The following is a 17,032-nucleotide window of genomic DNA, read 5'->3' as shown; positions in this document are numbered from 1 at the left end:
TTAGCAAGAACCTTACCATTAGTCCAGTACTTGTTATTGTTGTTGCTCCTTCCAAAATGAACTATCACAGACTTTAGCGCATTAAACGCCATTTGCCACATCTCAGCCTGTCTCTGCAGACTGTCTATGTCGCTCTATATCTTGCAACATCTTTTGGCACTATGCTGAACTCCACCGATCTTAGTGTCCTTCACAAATTTTCTCACCTATTACTTGTAGGAATTCATCCAGTCATTTATAAAAATAACAGACAGCAGTGTTCTGAAAGCAGATTCTTGCAATACACGGCTAGGAACTGAACTCCAATATGAACATTTCCCATAAACCAGCTTCTTTCACATAGCCAATTTCTGATCCAAACCACCATATCAACCTGAATCCCTTGCCTCGGTGCTTTGTGGAATTGTCTACCGTGGGTACATTATTAAACGCCTTGCTGAAATCCATATTCACCACGTCAAACGCTTTTCACTCATCCATCTGTTTCGTCACCTTGTCAAAGAACCCAATAAGGATTGTGAGGCACAGTCTATCATTCCAAACACCATCTTGACCACTGCAAATCAGCTTTTTCCTTTATATATGAAAATAAATCCTTTATCTTATAAAGGTTTCCAACACTTTACCCACAAAATAAGTAAGATTCACTGTCTATAATTTTCAGGAGTGTTTCTACTCCTCTTCTTGAACAAGAGGATACCACTTTGTATCATTCGGTCTTCTTGCTCTATTCGTGTACATACTGATGCTAGTAACATCAAAGCCAAAGTCCGTGAAAACGCCTCCTTAGACTCCCAGAACTGATGCAGCTGGGCAACAACTTAGGTTTAAACAAAACAGAATTTATGTGTAAGGTTACCGAATTAAACACAAACAAATCAGGACAGAATACCGAATAACTTAATCTTTATGAAAGCATAACAGATGATCCCAACGTAATGATATTGATATAAGTACTTGCAACAATCCCCATTAGGAACCTTTGGCCCAAAATGTAAAATCAACAACAGGTATCTGAGAGGACGGAGAGAGAGAGATGACAGTATAGAAACACCCTCTTCCACGTAAATGTTACTTGGAACAACATTCCTGCAACTGACTGACTGCTTTCAGTGAGCACTCAGACTGCGAAAGAAAATCAAACCCAATCAAAGAAGTGCCGTGTTGGGAAAACTGGCTGGTCCCATTTCATTGTTCGTGTGTTGCTTTGAGAAAAAAAGTTTAAGTCTTTTGCCTGAGTCAGTATCTGTTAGTTACAATCAATATGGCCGACACCCGACAAAAGTCATATTTCTTGGAATCGCTGCTGCCACCATCAGTCTGAAAAAAAGGACAACATAACTTTTTTAAAGTAGCAACATCGTCCCACTCCGCCAGTTGAGAAAAGTGATACATCGATATCAAGACGTGGCTTCAATTTCAAGCCCCTTAATCGTAATTGTTGAAGGATGACACCATGCCAGTACATTACTTTGACTGCAAGCATGCAAACATGCATTGCTACGTTATGTGAAGCTCGCCTCCTTCCTGCAATGAAACGCCACTGTTTCTCACTCAAGGCTCGATCGTGCTTCAGCAAACATGTTTCCTCGTCCTTCTACATGCAATTTTCAAATCGAATGGCTGCAACAAAAAAAAAGCCATCTAAACAGTCCAGCATTTTCTCTTTAATACTTCCTGCAAATGTCAACTGTCTATGATAAATATCTCTGAGTGTCTCGCGTAGAACATAAAATTTTACAGCGACGTACAAGCCTTTCGGCCCTCGATGATGCGTCGACCTGTTAAATTAATCTGATGCTTATCTCACCTACACCATTCCATTATTATACATACGTATGACCAATGCCCATTTAAATAGCCTTAACGTCTACTAATGTGGAGGAGGTGGGTACTGTAGATGCTGGAGATTAGAGTCAAGATTAGGGTGGCGCCCCTCTTCTCCTGACTCTAGTATTGTTGCAGGCAGGGCCCGGCCACTGTCTCAGTAATATAAACCACACCAGTATCTGTCCTAAATCCATCACCACTCAATTTAATGTTGTGTCCGCTTGTGTTAGTCTTCAGCATCCGAGGAAAAAGGCTATCACTGTACAGCCTATCGAATCATGCCACTACCTTGTACGTCTCGATTAAGTTCACCTCGCAACGAAAACAGCATCAGTTTCCTCAGCCTTTACTCGTAAACCTTCCATCCATACCACCAACACCCTGGCAAATCTTCTCTGAACCCTTTCCGAAGCTTCCACGTCCTTTCTATAATGTGGTCACCAGAACTGTTTGCAATACTCCACTTGCGGCCTTACCAGTGTTTGTTTTTACACGTGAAGCCTTACTTCGTGGTCCGACACTCAATTCCCCTACTAACAAACGCCAACACACCATATGCATTCTTAACAGCTCTATTAACCTTGATGTGAACTTCCAGGGATTTATGCACCTGAACACCGAGATCTCTCTATTCACCTACACTGCCAAAATCTGGATGTAGGTTTGGTCGCTGAGCTGCAAGATTCGTTTTCAGACGTTTCGTCGCCATACTTGCTAACATTTTCAATGTGCCACCGAATGAAACATCTGTCATGTAGACTACTTTCTATGTATGTTTGAGTTTTCTTGGGTATGCACCACCAGTACTTCATTCGGAGGCTCACTGAAGATGTTACCTAGTATGGAGAAGAAACGTCTGAAAATACACCTTCAACTTAACGAGCAAACCTACAACCAGAACTTCAACATGAGCTACAAATCTTCTCAGAACACTTTAACTGCCATTTTATCATTAGCCCAGTACTCTGTATCCTTGTTATTTCTTCTGAAGTCAACTACCGCACACGTTTCGGCATTAAACTCCATTTTACACTTCTCCAGCATGTTATCTATGTCCGTCTGCAACCCAGAACATGCTTTGGCACTGTCTGCAACTCTGCCTACCTGAGTGACATCCCAAATTTACTAACCCATTTTTGTACACCTACTTCGAGACACTTTATGAATATGACAAACCGCAGAGGTCCCAAAGCAGATCCTTGCGTCAGACCATTGGAAACGGAACTCCACGATGAACATTTCCCTTCAGCCACTACGTTCTGTCTTCTTTCAGCGAGCCAAATTCTGTTCCAATTCGGTAAATCACCTTCAAACCCGAAAATATGTATTGTGGGCAATAATGTGTATATATGACTGGTAACATAAACATTGAAATGTTACAACACCAGTACCAAGTTCATTGCCTCATTCTCAGCTACGTAACATTTCGAAGATGACTTTCAATTACCTAGAGAAATAGATATTGGGTCTCTCTGTCTTCTTGTCTTTTTCTTGCAAGGGCACAGCAGAAACACTTGCATCGATAGCCACTTTGATTGATTTTGCAAAATCAGTCGTGGCTAATACTGGGGCAGTGGTTCACACAGCTTCCGGCTGTTAAATGCCTACTGATAGTCCGCTTACCACGGGAACCTCTTGTCTTTCTTCAGCAGGTCACTGAGTGAAGCAACCACACTGCTAAAATTTTCACTGTGATCTAACTTTCCCTTTCCACGTGAGGATTTCCTTTTGTCCCAATCCCTGCCCCTCATGGATTGAAATTGATTTTGGAAGCCAAATTGTGCGTCCTAGACCAACTCATAATCGTCAGCCATTACAAATGTTCATCCTGCTGTTTTAAATCTTTATTGTTCCACATGCTTGGTCATTATTTTAGAAAGTGAATTTTCGCACTGTTGTCACAGTGCCAATTTGGGACATTCAAATTCCCTCTCTTTCTTCCTTCCCCGTCTCTTTTCCTTTTTCTTGTATCTCTCTGTCTCCATTTCTTCTCTCTCTCTTCCTCTCCTTTTTATTTAAATTCTGCTAAAGGATTCATTCTTTTTCTTTTTGTCTTGATAAAATTGTTCTTTCATTTTCGCTTTCCTCTGCTTTTAATCGTAATTCAAACCGTTTTATTTCTTTTGCCTTTTTCTTGCGTTTTCCCGCGCTCAAGCTGCTTCATTATTCGATTGAAGCTTGCACATCTCCAAAAAATTAAATGCTGAGTTATTACGACAATTATGTTTCCTTTCCTCACTGAAGGAGGCTGCTCCACCTACAGCTTGTCAGCTAATTTTAACATCTTGTCCTTAATCACCTCATGGAAAGCATGGAAGGTCACTTCTTCCACACCTAGATAACTAATTCTCATAAGGCCTTTGATACTCTTTCAGCTAGGTGGGATGTATGGGATACAGGGAAATTTTGCTGTCCGGATACAAATTTGGCTAGCTTACAGAAGACAGCGAATGATAGTGGATGTTAAGTATTCTGTCTGGAGATCGGTAACCAGTGGTGTCCCGCAGGGAGCCTCTGCTGTTTGTAGTTTCTACAAATGGCTTGGATGAAGTTGTTGAGGGATGGTTGAGTAATGTTGCTAATGACACAAATGTCGGTGGTGTTACAGATAGTGTCGAGGGCTGTTGCAGGCTACAAGACAGTGATAGAATATAGAGCTGGGCTGAGAATTAACAGATAGAGTTCAGTCTACAGAAATCCGAAGTCAGTCATTTTGGAAGCTCGAAATTGAACACTGAGTACACGATTAAAGACAGGATTATTGGCCGTGTGGAGGAACAGCGAGATCTTGGGGTACATGTGCAGAGATCACTTAAAGTAGCCAAAATGTTGATAGCATTATTAAGAAGGCGTATGTTGTCTTGTCTTTCACTAACAGGGGAATTTACTTTAAAGTCACGAGGTTTTGCTGCAGCTCTGTAAAACTCAGGTTAGATAAACGTCGGAATGTTGCGTTCAGTTATTTTTGCCTTATTATTGAAAGGATGTATACGCTTTAGAAAGGATGCAGATGAGATTCAGAAAGATGCTGCCTGGATGAGAGGGCATATCTTATGAAGAGTGGTGAAGTGAGCTGTGTCTTTTCAAACAAGAGAGAAGAAAGAAGATAGGTGACGTTTTAGACGTGTACTCAGTTATGAGAGCATAGACAGAGTAGATAGCCAGAGACTTTTTCCGAAGGCAGAAAGGGTTGTCATGAGGATTCATAATTTTTAAGGTGATTGGAGGAATGTATAGGGGATAGGTCCGAGTTTGGTTCTTTGTGCAGTTAGTGATGGATTCGTAGATGGTTGTCGTCGAACTAGAGGCGGTAGAGACATTCAAGCTTCGGCTGGACAAACAAATGGACGGCAGTAAATTAAGTGTTCTGTCGGTTAGGTTGATGTGATATTAAGATAAATGTTCGATACAACATCGTGGGCTGAAGGGGCTGGTACTGTGCTGCACTGATCTATGTTCTATATACTATGAAAGACCTATTGTTATCCCAAGGACTGTTTAAAGTAACCGATTTCAAAACCCGGAACAAAAGATACTATCATCGCCTAATCGCTTCCTTCCAGTCCAACAACTCTAAACCTAATTGGCATCGAAAGAACATGCCCCGGACAAGACCCCAATCAGTCATGGACAGGCCAGATAACCTCCAAACATTTCAAGAAAGTAGCACAGACCTATAATGCTGGGTGTTTTCAGCAGATATAACGCTGCTATTCCAGGTCTGATGGAGCTGTTCAAACCTGATGCAGCTTTAAACAAACACGAATTAATTTAAAGGGCTACAAATTGAAACACATACAAAACAGAACAGAGTGCCAAATAACTTAACCTATCCGAAAACCTAACAGAATATCAACTTAATGAAGCTGTTCCTGGTACTTGTTCCAATCCACCGAACACCGTTTGTCACTAAAGGTGAAATGAAACACAGGGTCTAACAGGAATGAACTCAGAGAGAGATTCAGCATTGACCTGCTTATTTAGGTCCAGTAGCTTCTCAACTGCCTGAACGTTTTCTGAAAATAACCAAACCAAACCAAATCACAGAAAAGCTTATGTTAGAGAACTAGCTACTGCCGTTTCCTTCTCCAAGTGTTATTATTTTTTAACGGGAAAGCATTTTGCCTGAGACAATCTGTTGGCTAGAATAAAATGTGACCTAAAACCCATCGAAGCACACACATTCCAGAACCTGCGTTTTTACGATCACCTAAAAACCCCCCCCAAATGACAGCTTAGTTGAAGGAGATGTATCATCAAAGAGGGGAAGAGTGATAAAGGTTGAAAAAGAGAAGGAGTTTCAGAGGAACATAAAAAGGGTTGGAGAAACGGAGTGAGAAATGTAGGTGAATAAAATGGAATGTGATCAAGAAAGACAGAGAGAAATAGGGAAATAGCAGATGGGGGTAACGAGGGAGTTAAAAACAAATGATTGGAAACACAAGGAGGGAAAAAGAGGCCGAGAAGCAGAGGGAAATCAAATGGCTCAGATAGAGATAAATTAGAAAAAAAGTGGACAAATAGAGAGGGCCTACAGCAGAAAAGAAGCAGCGAGTGACGAGAAGAAAGAGAAAATTAAAAAAGCGATTGGAAGAAAAAACGATTATTAGGAAACAGAGAGGGACACACAGTGGGGAAACGAAGATAGAAAATCAGTGACACAGATTGTGAGGAGGAAGAGAAGAGCGCGATTAGTATGTAAGAATGAATGAGCAGGAAACAGAAAGTGAAGAACTAATCAGGTAAACAAAAGGCAAACATGTGGGGCTTCTCACAGTGAGAAACAGACCTGACAAAGAGAGACAAAAGGAGGGACAGAAGTGGAAAATAAGGGAAAGAGAAGCAGCAAAGCAAAGATAGAGATGGAGGCACTATTGCATTGATAATATGCGGCAGAAATATAGAGGCAGGAACTGAGATGAGGAAAATAACTGAGAAGAACAAAAGTGGAGATAAAGACGGGGAGAGAAGAGATGGTTTGAAAAGACATTGAAAACAGATGGAGAGATGCATATCCTCAGGGTGAGTAACGGTGGAACCCGGGACATTGTCATTGTGGTTCCAGTTCTATGACGATTACAGCCTTGCAGCTATGAGATGGCAATGCACCTCCCATTCACCGACTTCTCCTTCCTCCCTGTTATTGTGAGTGCACTCTGATATCAGTGATAAACGGAAGACGGATAAGAGGGAAGGTCCAATTAGACTGGAATAGAATCCCTACAGTGTGGAAACAGGCCCTTTGGCACTAACAGTCCACACCGACCCTCCAGAGAGTAACCAACTCAGACCCATTTCCCTCTGACTAATACACGTAAAACTATGCGGAATTTAGTATCGCCAATTCACCTGACCGCACATCTTTGGATTGTGGGAAGAAGCCATAGCACCCGGAGGAAACTCACGCAGACTCCACACAGAGAATCGCCCGAGGCTGGAATCGAACCTGGGATCCTTGTGTTAACCACTGAGCCACCCTGCCAACCCATCCTTTTGGAAGAAGTGTGTCAGAAGGAGATGGTATCATCAGAATCAAGAAAGACTGAATTATAGATACAAAGTTATCATTAGTCAGAACACCAATGATTCTCACAAGTGGAAACATTCTTTATTATCGTGCAGGCCAGAACTTTGTACAGTGCTGTAAGCCTGCTCTCGCTGTGGAACATAGAGACCAGAACTGTTCACAGTGTTCCCAGAGTGATCCAGCTGAGATTCAATTGGAAAACGGAACAGATCTACAGAAAACCAGCTGAAAGCTCAACTTTTGACAGAATCTAGCTTTATAAGAAGCTTCACGGGAGCTGACTGTACCATTACTAGACTTTGAGTCCAATGAACAGCTCACAAGTCACAAGACTACCAACTTCAGTCAAAGTGATATTTTGGAAGGAAAAATTTTAATTATTGGAATTTAGTAAAGGCTCACGAACATGAAGGGACAGCCACCAAGGACTGTCCTGAAAGAGAGTATTAGAGCGATGCAGATATCTTGCAGGGTGGAGTGTCTGAGGGTGATTACCAAAGACGGGCAAGGTTAGATTAATGGGCAAGTATTCCTACCAAAATGTAGATTTAATAGAATGCATCCGTCAAGACTAGCATGTGAAAGGGAAATGGAAATTCAACGGTAGGGGTGGGGGTGGAGGGGGGGGGAGGGGGGAGGGCTGAGGGCGCGGGAGGTGGTGTTGGCCTAAGTTTCGAGGACAGTCTATTCCATTGCAAATTATTATATCATTTATTTTATCGAAATTACAAATGCTCAGATTGAAAGCATTTGATTTGCAAAAGGTTTTTCAAACAGAATCATGTGTCAAGGTTTATGATGGTACGAAGAGGCAGATATATATAATCCTCTTTAATGTCAGGAAACTTTCGACAGGTTAAATGGTAGCCCTCTGGTCCAATCAATATTTTCGTAGGTTGAGCACTCAAAGAAAAAGTGCCATAGTTTGTAGACAACGAGAGATTCCACGAACTCCATGGTTGCAGTGCACAAGAGTTTTGATTTCCCCATGTACCACTGACTTCCCTGATGGTGCAATGAGATGACCAAAGCATTGGCGTTGTTTACTTCAGGTGGTTAACTACTAAATAATCACACGGGCACTGTGCAGATTGGGCTCCACCTATGGTTATGTGATGGAGCACTTCACTAACTGAGAAAAACGGCAACTGGCCACAAAGAATGAATACAATTGCCTATCATTGTGGTCTGTGAATTAAAAATAATTATGAGGAATCCGATCTCCGGAATAACTGGAACAGTGAATTCAAATTCTATTTTACTGTTTTAAATAAGAGTCATTCTGCATTGATACGACCTTTCCCAAAATAAGTCACAGACATGTGCACAATCTCTTCTCTTTTTCCCATAGTCCCTCGTTGGAGTCACAGCATTGGCCCTGCTGCTCAACGACGATAGTTATATGTGACCATAAATTGAGCACAACGTTTCCACTCATTTTAATTCTGATATTTGTGGGAGCTCGCTGCACAAATCGGTTTGGCATGAGCAGTGACCACACTTAGACATTAATTGTTTCCCCTGCAGAATTCTAGGATGTTCTGGGCTGTGTGATACCGCGTCCAATTTTATATTCTCGTCTCTACCTTTTCTGACAGCTTGATTTCTTTCTTTCTTTCTTTCTTTCTTTCTTTCTTTCTTTCTTACTTTCTTTCTTTCTTTCTTTCTTTCTTTCTTTCTTTCTTTCTTTCTTTCTTTCTTTCTTTCTTTCTTTCATTCTTTCTCTCTTTCTTTCTTTCTTTCTTACTTTCTTTCTTCATTTCTTTCTTCCTTTCTTTCTTTCTTTCTTTCTTTCTTTCTTTCTTTCTTTCTTTCTTTCTTTCTTTCTTTCTTTCTTTCTTTCTTTCTTTCTTTCTTTCTTTCTTTCTTTCTTTCTTCCTTCCTTTCTTTCTTTCTCACACACACACTCCCACTCAATCTCTCTCGCTGCGCCCCCGTTTCTCTCCTTCTTCATTTTCCTCATTCTCTCACATTCGATACTGGCTCTTGTCTCTCATCTGAATATTACCTTCCATCCAACTCTGTCTCCACCCCCTCTCTTTCTCTCATCTAATCCATAATATCTCTCTTTCTCTATCCGAAGACCAATACTCCATGTGTGTGTCGTTTTTACTCGTTCTCCTTCTCCATCTTCCTCTCACGCATTTGCGAAATACTCTTCTGTGTAAGTGCATGTTTGAGTGCACATGTCTGTGTGTGGGTGTATGAGCGTGCATGTCTGCTTACTCTTCCGAGACCTTAACACAATGTTACACAATATGTGCCTGACTGAAACCATTATATTGGACAACTAATAATTTAGGCGTGTACTTTGCCCGTAAACAGGAAATGAGCTCTTGGCTCATATTCGTTCTGTGACCTTTGGTGAAGTGTGTCAGACAGCGCAACGACAGACACAGGACAGTTTTGCTTCAGTGGTCAATATTTAGTAAACTAGCAAAGACTATACGTGAGAAGCCTGGCCAAAAAGATGAAGAGGATCTTTTGCACTGTAAAAATTCCAGGTCATGAACATCACAACAAGAAACAGCTTATGGACAAGGTTAGAACATTTCAAAATGTGTTAAGACGGAAGCCCAGACTGTTTTTTTCCTATTTTGATGGCAGATATGAAGTGGCTATTCCAACAGCCTTGTATTTGGTCAAACCACACGGCTTTGTGCAGAACAGAATTTGTGTTAACATCCAAATTGAAAAACAAACAAAAGGTAACACAACGCAGAATATTTTAATAATGCGAAAACCTGAACGCCTCGAAAGAGCAACTTAACTAAGGAGCAGTTCCAATTCCAGTTACATCCCAAAAAGAGACCCCTTTGCAAAGGGCTATTTGAAACACACATTCTTACAGGCAGGAGAGATTTCAGAGACAAACGTCAATCAAGAATCGTTTGCTGAAGCTTGGAATTTTTCTCTGGACTGCGTCAACTTTCCAGCTGAATAAAATTCGAAGAAATCTGAACTGGGACAACTGAAAGAATCTCCTGTCGTTGTTAGAGTGGACTTTTCAGCATTTCTGCTTTTATGACACCTCCTTTCAAAAATGAGCATAACAATATTTTGCACAGTGATCGTATTTTCACAAAGAGCTGTATTTTGATATTCAATTCCGTTATCATCACGGAATTTTTCCACTACCAACATGCTGAAAAATACCGTTGACGATAATATAACTGTCACCTTTTTGCATTTAATGGAATTACAATCATTGAATTGCCTCGAATTTAACATATTGAGGATTACCATTTTGAGTGAATGTAATGAAATACTTTGACGTTCAATGGCATCAAATTATTGATTAGCTCAGGATCAACATCCTGGGGGATTTCTATTTAAAACGTATTCAATGTCATTAGCAGCATTCAATTTTCTCACTCTTAAAAGCATGAGTATTACCTTTTTTATGGATGGCCAAACCCACTCAAAATATTTTAAGAAGGTAGCCGACAACCTATACTTTCATGTTGTTTCCTGCAAATGTAATGTAGCTAATCCAGGTGTGATGCAGCAGGTCAAAGCACTTGGCTTCAAGTAAACAAAATTAATTTACACACCACAAAAGGAAACACCAAAAAAGAAAAGAAAACAGAATGTTGAATAACAAAGGTTTGATAATCCGACCAAACAAACTTAACAAATATCTGTTCTGATGTCTTGCAACATTCCATAATGTGCCTTGACAAAAGTGTAAATTCAAACACAGTTTCTTACAGGATACAGACGTGGTAGAGAAATGCAGCGAAATACATTTTACTGAAGCATGGAATCCCTTTTCACTCGACCACCTGATGAAGGAGCAGCGCTTCGAAAGCTAGTGCTTCCAATTAAACCTGTTAGAATATAATCTGGCGTTGTGTGATTTTTAACTCCTATGCCTCTCATTATCTTGCATACCTCAATTAGGTCCCATCTCTCCTCCTTTTCTCCAATGAAAAAGTCCGAGCTCAGTCAACTTCTCCTCATAAGATAAGCCATCCAGTCCAGGCAGCATCCTGGGAAACCTGCTCTGAACCCGCTCCAAAGCACCAACATCTTTCTTCTAATAGGGCGACCAGCACTGGACGCAGTATTCCAAGTGTGGTCTAATCAAAGTTTTATAGAGCTGCAACAAGATCTCATGACCCTTAAACTCAATCTCCCTGTTAATGAAAGCCAAAACACCATATACTTTCTTAACAACCCTGTCCACTTGGGTGGCCATTTTAAGGGATGTTTGTACCTGCACCCCAAGATCCCTCTGTTGCTCCACACTGCCAAGAATCCTATCCTTAATCCTGTACTCAGCTTTCAAATTCGAACTTCCAAAATGCATCACGTCGCATTTATCCAGGTTGAACTCCATCTGCCACCTCTCAGCCCATCTCTGCATCCTGTCAATGTCCCGCTGCAGCCTACAACAGCCCTCTATATTGTCAACGACACCTCCAACCTTTGCATCATCTGCAAACTTGCTGACCCATCCTTCAATCCCCTCATCCAAGTCATTAATAAAAAGTACAAACAATAGAGGCCCAAGGACAGAGCCCTGTGGAACACTACTCAACACAGACTTCTAGGCAGAAAATTTTCCTTCCACTACCACTCGCTGTCTTCTGTTGGCCAGCCAATTCTGTATCCAGACAGCTATGTTCCCCTGCATCCCATTCCTCCTGAGCTTCTGAATGAGCCTACGATAGGGAACCTTATCAAATCTGAGTTGAAAACGTGCTGCTGGAAAAGCACAGCAGGTCAGGCAACATCCAAGGAACAGGAGAATCGACGTTTCGGGCATAAGCCCGAAGAAGGGCTTGTGCCCGAAACGTCGATTACCCTGTTCCTTGGATGCTGCCTGACCTGCTGCTCTTTTCCAGAAACACATTTTCAGCTCTGATCTCCAGCATCTGCAGTCCTCACTTTCTCCACGAACCTTATCAAATGACTTGCTGAAGTCCATATGCACCACTTCCACAGCTCGACCCTCTTCAATATTTCCACTCACATGCTCAAAGACCTCGATAAGTTTTGTGAGGCATGACCTGCACCTCACAAAACCGTGTTGACTGCATTTAATCAAGCCACGCTCTTCCAGATGGTCATAAATCCTATCCCTCAGAATCCTTTCTAACACCTTGCAGACAACAGGCGTGAGACGTACTGGTCTGTAATTGCCGGGGATTTCCCTATTTCCTTTCTTGAAGAGAGGAATTACATTTGCCTCTCTCCAGTCCTCAGGTACGACTCCAGTGGAGAGCGAAAATGAAAAGATCTTCGCAAGTGGCGAAGCAATTGCATTTCTCGTTTCCCAAAGCAGCCGAATATGTGCCGGAAAAGTGGTCTAACCGTGAGATATAGAGAACATCACTGTGCAAGTGCTCTGTACGTTGTATAACTTTCGGATATAAAGCTATCACTGCTCACAGTGGTAAAGGTGTGATATGAAGAACATCACTGCTACACAATTTTCCAATTGCTGTCCAACTGCGGCATTAGCGTCCATCGCTGCGTAGAATGCTCCAGGTGTAGTCTAAACGTGATATATGGAGACTATCACTGTACACGGTGCTATAGGTTCAATCGAAATGTGGAAAAAAGGGACCATCACCGCGCAGAGTGCTCGAAATGTGGTCTAATTGTGGGAAACAGATACCAGCATTGCACACGCAGTGTTGTCCATGTGTTATAACGGTGGCATACCCAGACCATCACTGCACAGAGTGTTTTCTCCATGAGAAACATATGGCAACATCACACGCAGTGCTCTCTGTGTGGTCGAACCGTAGCATAAAGAGACCAGCTCTGCACATAGTGTTCTGAATACAGTATTGTTGCGTGGTATAAAGACCAGAACAGTACACAGTACTCCAGGTGTTGTCTAGATGTCGTTACTGGACATCACTGGAAATATTGCGCGAAATGTAGTCAACTGTGGGATATACAGACGATCTCTGCACACAACAAGCCCGAATGCTGTCTAAGTAAGGTTTAGTGAGATCAGCACTGAGCCAATTTGACTTAAATTGCAAGTCGTTTCTATCATGACTAGCAGGAAACTCCACAAGTGAAACATGGCGGGCATATGAAGCTGAACCAGAACAAAATAAAAGAGAGCATTTAAAGAGAATATTTGAGGATAGTTAACTACAGCTATCGATACAAAGACAGGAAAAAAGATAATCCCTAATCTCCTTCAACAGAAAACAAAAATACAATGTCGGGCTGAGAGAAAAGGAGCAATGTCAGTGCATTTCTCATTCCCCCCTCAATCTCCTGAGAGAGACCCTATGTCTGCAGGGGTACAATGCTCGTTGAGCACTCTGTGTATGCTGTGGTTAATAATCAGGCACAAGGACAGCCATACACAGGCAAAGGCACAGAGACAAGGGCACAAATACAGATAGAGGCACACATATATACGAACTCACATTCACAAACACACAGACATGCACACACACACAAATATGGACAGAGAAACGCATGCACACATACACAGGTATTCTCAAATATGCACATACATGCACGAACATACTCACAAATATGCACAGATGCGCACAAACACACTCATATATGTAAACATTTACATAAATACGAACAGGCAGGAGCACAGGTGCACACATTCAAGCACACACATGACAAACACATGTACAGCACATCAAAGCAGACGCAGCATAAAAACTCCCATACACAGAGACATACACAGACAACACACACAGACACACACACGCAAGCACACACCCACACAAACATGACGTTTGGCTTCATATTGAGTCAGTTCAATAAAAAATTCACAAACAGGTGACCTACAGTTACTTTGAAGTGAATGCATCTCCTACACAAACTAAATCATGATTGACATATAATCCGTTCACTTACATTTTAATTACTGACAAAGCTCTCGTTCATCAAGCTGTTACTAAATCCAATTCTTTATGCAACAGGACAGCGCATTGCGTTTTGTGTGAACTTACTAATTGCGAACTAGCACCTATCCTTGTCAGGAACTTTCATATGTAATCAATTGTTTATGCTGATATGTGTGAGGCTCCACTGATCAGAATGGCTACCATTTTCATTTTTTCCATTGACTTTGCTAGTTCTTTGTCTCAGTGTCCCTCTTTCCTCTTCTGTCTCTCTTCGCACCCCCTCATCTTTTTCTCACACTCCATCTCTACCCCTAATGGAATCCGAGACCCAATTTGGGGACCGCAATATTGCTAACTGACGCAAGGATCACTCTCGAATGCATACCAAACTCACAGACAATATTTTCCTGTGACTAGCAATTTTTTTTTGCCTTGAATCCATGTTCCCTCTCACCGCAAAATGTCTCTTCGATTGACTCAGCCCCACACATGGGTGTAGTGGAGTTTGAAATGATCAGAAAACTTCACAAGTTTCTGCTCATCCCTAAAGGTACTCAGCGATTTAGAGTCATACTTACACATCACAGAAACAAAATCTTGCGTTCCAATAGCGCACACCCACTATAAACACAAGCTCAGCTAGTCCGAACAGCCAGCGCTTTTACAAACATCTATAATATCCCCCCACTCCCACAACCTCCTCCGCCCCAGTGAGAAAACTTTTCTGGCTTTCCAGCCTCTGGTTATAAATCAATATCTTCATTCCCAGCGACTTGCTGGTAACACTTTTCTGAACCCAACACAGGGTTCAGAAAACACAGGGTTTAATAGGGAGACTAGAACTGGCACAACTGGCGAGACCATCACGCTGACCTAAAGTTTCAGGCCTCGTTATAGATGATGGCAATGGAAGTCCATGATGGAGAAGAAGTAATCGATCGAAATAGGGGAAAGGGGCTGGATTTCCGAAAATGCTGATGTCTTGGAGTTGGGGTTGATTTTTGGGACTCCCTGGCTGCCAGCATCATTGAATGAATACCACCAGGGGATTTGAACAAATAAAATTTCAAAGACAGCTGCCTGCCATTCAGTGAGTGTGATGAGTTGGAGATAGATTATGTATGTATGATGCATCCGCTGAAGGACTAGGGTTCCCGCTGTGATGAGGGATTGATTCACCTCCCTGGAGAACTGAAAGATTGTTGTGATGGTGGATTGAACGGTACCCTGAGAGATTCACATGGTTTCATGATTTCTTCGCAATGGATGGTTACTGGGGAGGCCAATAGAAGGAGGGGCAGTATCCTCTCAAAAACTAGATGGACAGATACAGAGAGAGAAATCCTTTAAAACGCGTTTTAGGTAATTCATTCAAAGTCTGTCCAATTGCAGGCAGAGTTGGTTGGTTACACACATGTACAAGCAGAGGGTATCGACGCATGCAAAAATATACATGCAAACACAGACACGTTCGTTCCAACTGCTCGTCACGATAAACTGCAGGCAGAATTAGCGAGCCAAACGTACATACAGCCTGAAAAGCAAAGGCACAGTCACAACGACATGCACACAAAAGGCAGAAAAACACATAGCTAGAAGAGACACACTCATATACAGAAAGAGACACACTAAACACATAGATAGATACAGGTGTACACTAATACCGAACACCTATGAAGACCCACACACACGAAAACACACACACGTAATGTCTTAAGTATATTGTCAGGGAACACTTTGATTTGTCTAATAAACCCCTCTTAATTTATATAATAATCTCGGTTCAATCTTTATAATCACTCTATCCATTTGTGAAATGGATTGATGCTCGTTCGTTTGAATTCTCAGACACTCGTTCAAAATAAATTTGGCAATTTCACTTGTTCATTTGTTCACTTGTTCAATTGTGCTGTTAGATGGAGAAACACATTACTGGAAGACACTGTGGCACCAAATGCCAGTGACAGATTCTGACTTTGAGAGCTGGAGAATGAGGTGGTTTTAACTGCGTAAACTAAAGTTGAGTCAACAACAATACTTCCTCTGCCAATGCTAATCCACGTGTTTCTTGAAGACAACGTTCAATATTTACATACAGTTTTACATCTTGCCAGTAATACATTGGTATCCTAATCAACAGTAGGAACGTTTCACTTTTAACTTTACTGTCATACGTTTAGTCCTTTCTCCCAAACTCTGCTTTTTGCTCTTTATTCGTTTTTTTCAAAACTTATCTGCCTGCCTATCTATAAATCTGAGGCATCTGAACGTATTTTTAAATCCTGCTGTCTGAATAAGTCTGCATTGCACTTTCCTCCACCATCGATATGTTTGTCAATCATACTTGTCCTTCACTTTCCCGCAGTCTTCTGCATTTCCACGACTTGTTCTCCCTCTTGTTCCCGAACTTACGCCAACGCTGGACCACGATAACCTGCTCCTGCCTAACATGTCCAACAGACTCTAATGGATGAACGTTTCTTACATTTTAGTAGTACGCTCACGGAGCATTTATTGCCATTTGTATTTGAGGAGGTGGTGATTTGCTGCCTTTATTTCATGTTCTGGAGAAGGATTCATAGTGCCCGAACAGAATAAATTCCAGGAGTTTGACGCAGTAAACGTGAAGGAACGGTGATACATGTCCAAGAAAGATTGGTGAGTAGCTCTGAGGGGAACGTGCAGGGGCTGATGTCCACATTTATGTGCTTAGTTTGCCAACTGTATGGAAGTGATCATGCGTGTAGAATCCCACGGTCAAACTACACATTGAGAACCGTGTGAAATGATAGTATCATTTTAGATTGCACTTGGAGCTCTGCATACCATTATAGTC

The sequence above is a fragment of the Hemiscyllium ocellatum genome, chromosome 41 (assembly GCF_020745735.1).
Source record: "Hemiscyllium ocellatum isolate sHemOce1 chromosome 41, sHemOce1.pat.X.cur, whole genome shotgun sequence".
NCBI lineage: Eukaryota > Metazoa > Chordata > Chondrichthyes > Orectolobiformes > Hemiscylliidae > Hemiscyllium > Hemiscyllium ocellatum.
The sequence above is the reverse complement of the archived record's forward strand: the minus strand, read 5'-3'. Positions refer to the sequence as shown.